Raw genomic sequence first — 3,562 nt, forward strand, 5'->3', positions numbered from 1 at the left:
GTGTGCATGAGAGTGAGAATGGTGTGGCCACCTTGCATATTTTCTGGAGACTGGGCAATGCTCCCTGTTGTTGTAGGACAGCAATAGCATCATTATAGGCATGTATCAATATTGTGCTATCACCACAATTAGGACCAGCTGACTTCCCATGGTAAGCATGAGGTTGTCCAGGGGAGGGGAGGGAGCAGCAATGACTGCACTCTCTCTAGTTTTGTGTTATGCCACAACCTCATGGCAGCCATGTTATGTTATACCATGCCCTCCAAGACAGCCATTTTATGGCTGGCACCCACAAGACTTTCTCAAAATGTGCCTGCTGGTCCAAAAAGGTTGGCAACCCTTGTTACAGTATATTAAAATGAAGCACTATAGCAAAACAGTATAACTAAGCAATAAAACAAAAGAACTAGAGGAGAACAACAGTCAGAGGGACATTTTTAAAATGTATTTTGAAATAATAGTTTTCAATTCCCACTGAAAAGCAGGCAATTTTGTGTGTGCAGATAATATTCCATAATCTGGGAACCATGATAGAAACGATCCTTTCTCTTGTCCTCAGTAACATAACTCTTGCCAGAAGAGCCTCAGTTGAACATAGTTCTCAGGCAGGCTCATATGAGAGGTGGTGGGAGATTCATGAGATAGCCTGTCCCCAAACAGTTTAGGCGGTGGTGGCTGGAGCCCATTGAGACTGGTGGGAGCCCAGACAATAGGCGGCATAAGTGCCAAGGACAGGCAGAACAGACTGGTTTTGTCCTTGTCCATCTCCCTGCTGAGTTCTACAAGGGCAATACTGAGACTAAGGAGAAGGAAGCTGGCAGGCTGGACTGGCAAGGAAGGAAAGCAGGAAGGGATGACAGAGAGACTGGGGTTGGTGAGGCCCTTAATGGACCTGCCTCCACTGAGTTTAGGGCTTTAAAGACTAATGCCAGCACCTTGAATTGATCCTGGAAGCAAACTGGCAGCCAGCTGAAGTTAACCTAAACCTGTCATCCCATGGGCCATTCACGCAATCACCTGTACTAAAGCATGATGTGGAGCAGCCTATGACACAAGCGCCAGGAGCTTGGGATTTGTGCCCACTCCTTAAGTCCTTCCCATCTCCAGCTTCTCTTTGTTGCAAGATCACCTTCTGCTCCGGACCGCAGGAGTCAGAGACGTTGCGGGAGGAGAAAGTTCAATCGAAGAGACCCCCAGGTAAGGAAGGCCTTGCAGAGAAACATGTTCTGTTTGGCTTTGTATGTGCTTGACAGGCATTGATGGGAGGAGGGTGAGCCATGAGGCAGGCAGATGTTTGAGCAACATCTTGTGTTAAGAATCCTGTTTCCCAAAGCAGGATGTCATTAGGCATGTTTTCCCATTTTCCTCAACAGCTTTCTGACAGGAGGAACAATCTGACAGATAATTCATGGTGGCAACAACAATTTCAAAAAAAGCAGGCCAATTAAAGAAGCAGCAACAATACGGAAAGCCTCCCTTGGCTTTCTTTGGCGGGGAGAGGAGCAGAGCCCCTCTTTGGGGCAGGCTATAGTCAGGCTGCCAAGATGGGGAATTTCCTGTTCCCATTGTTTAATGAATCTTTACCATTTACCCTCTTTTGCCGTTAAGCTGCAGACACTGGAAAAAGCAGGAGCCCTGCTGATCATAGCTGAGTGAGAGACACATAAACAGTCCTGCAATGCAAGGCCACCTCCTCTGATGTTCACAACCACCCACATTTCTATGCCTTTCAGGCAGAGCTGGCAGCAGGCGTTGTTGGCATGGTTGGGCTCTTGCCAAAGTCCACAGCCCTCCTGGGGCTCCAGAGCTGACTCTCAAAGCCTCCTGCCCCTTCTGCTGCTCCCAGAGCCAGTGTGGTGTAGTGGTTAAGAGCGGTAGTCTTGTAATCTGGGGAACCGGGTTTGCTTCCCTGCTCCTCCACATGCAGCTGCTGGGTGACCTTGGGCCAGTCACATTTCTCTGAAGCCTCTCAGCCCCACTCACCTCACAGAGTGTTTGTTGTGGGGGAGGAAGGGAAAGGAGAATGTTAGCCGCTTTGAGACTCTTTCGGGTAGTGATAAAGCGGGATATCAAATCCAAACTCTTCTTCTCCTTCCTTCTCCAGATATGCAAACAATGATCAGGATGAGGAGATGGAAACTCCTCCTTTTGTATTTTTCTTCTGAGTGGTTGTAGGCTCAGAGGTAGAGGGCAGGGGAGTGGCCACTGGTAAGAAGGAAATGGGAGGACAGACTGGGAACCTCATACTGGGAGGACAGGGATAGGACCACTCAGGTCTTCTAGCCCAAGTGCCCCTCAAAACTTGGAGCTGGCATTGCAGTACACAGAGATATTCCCCAAAAAGCAGACTGTGATCCCACACCTTGCCTGTGATGTTGCCAGTGAAATGGTACTCTGGAAATCCTGTTTTTCTTTATATGGCAGTTACTTTGAGATGAAAATTAACACTTACAACCTCTTTGACTAAATAAAAAAATTCCTTCCAGTAGCACCTTAAAGACCAACTAAGTTAGTTCTTGGTATGAGCTTTCGTGTGCATACCAACACGGCTACCTATCTGTAACTGGAACCTCTTTGACTGAGCACATTGTGTCTATTTGAATCCTTACAAATGTTGGAAATCTCTCGTGTTTTCACATTTTTTGCAAAGAGGATCTCGTGCTTCCATGCAAGAGAAAACTGTAGCTGCAGTGAAATACTCAGCATTAAAGCTACAATATTTAACTCCGTCCTTGAGAAAATGAAACTCCCCATCATTCCGCCTCATTCTGAAGCTCAGGCACGTAGCAAGTAGTGAATAAAACACACTTTGCACTAATGTGATCTGTATCTATAGGTAGGGCTTATAGCATCAAAAGGCACTATTTCCCCACTTGATTTCTTGCACTCATTATTTTATTTTATTATAAAAGGGGGGTGGAAATTAAATACACTTGTCCGGCGTACCCTTTGACTGGATTTATCGCTTTTCCTCCTTGCAATAAATTAGACGGCCACTAGATGTCTCTGCATGCTACGCTCACAGAGTGACTGGCCGTGGTATCTCTTCTGTGTCATGGAGAAGAGAAGACAAAGCTGGACCCGGGGCTGCGTGGAAGCCTGTTTGCTTGCGCCTGAAGCTTGCAGAGTGATTCCATATGCCACAGCTTATAAAACGGGGCTGCCAACTCTTGAGGGTGTGAAGCGAAAAGAACAGCAAACCACGGGGCATGCACAGATCATGTAGTGTTGTTGAAGATGGCCAAGACTCTCCATCTACAGATGCCACAGGGGGATTCATGAGCTACTGTGAAGCCAGACTGTCTCCTGGCCAAGCACAAGCACCTGGCATAATGGGGTATATACTCTGTCACACGTGCCCTAGCAGGACCCACCTGCCACAAACCCCGTGGAGATGTCATGGAGAAGGTGGTCAGATGACGAGCAAGAGGAGAGTAGGGAGTTAGAGTGTTTGACCTAGGGGAAGGTCCTAGTGCAGGCTTCCTCAACCTCGGCCCTCTAGATGTTTTGAGACTACAATTCCCATCATCCCTGACCACTGGTCCTGCTAGCTAGGGATCAT

This window comes from Podarcis bocagei, assembly GCF_964188305.1.
Source record: "Podarcis bocagei genome assembly, chromosome: 5".
NCBI lineage: Eukaryota > Metazoa > Chordata > Lepidosauria > Squamata > Lacertidae > Podarcis > Podarcis bocagei.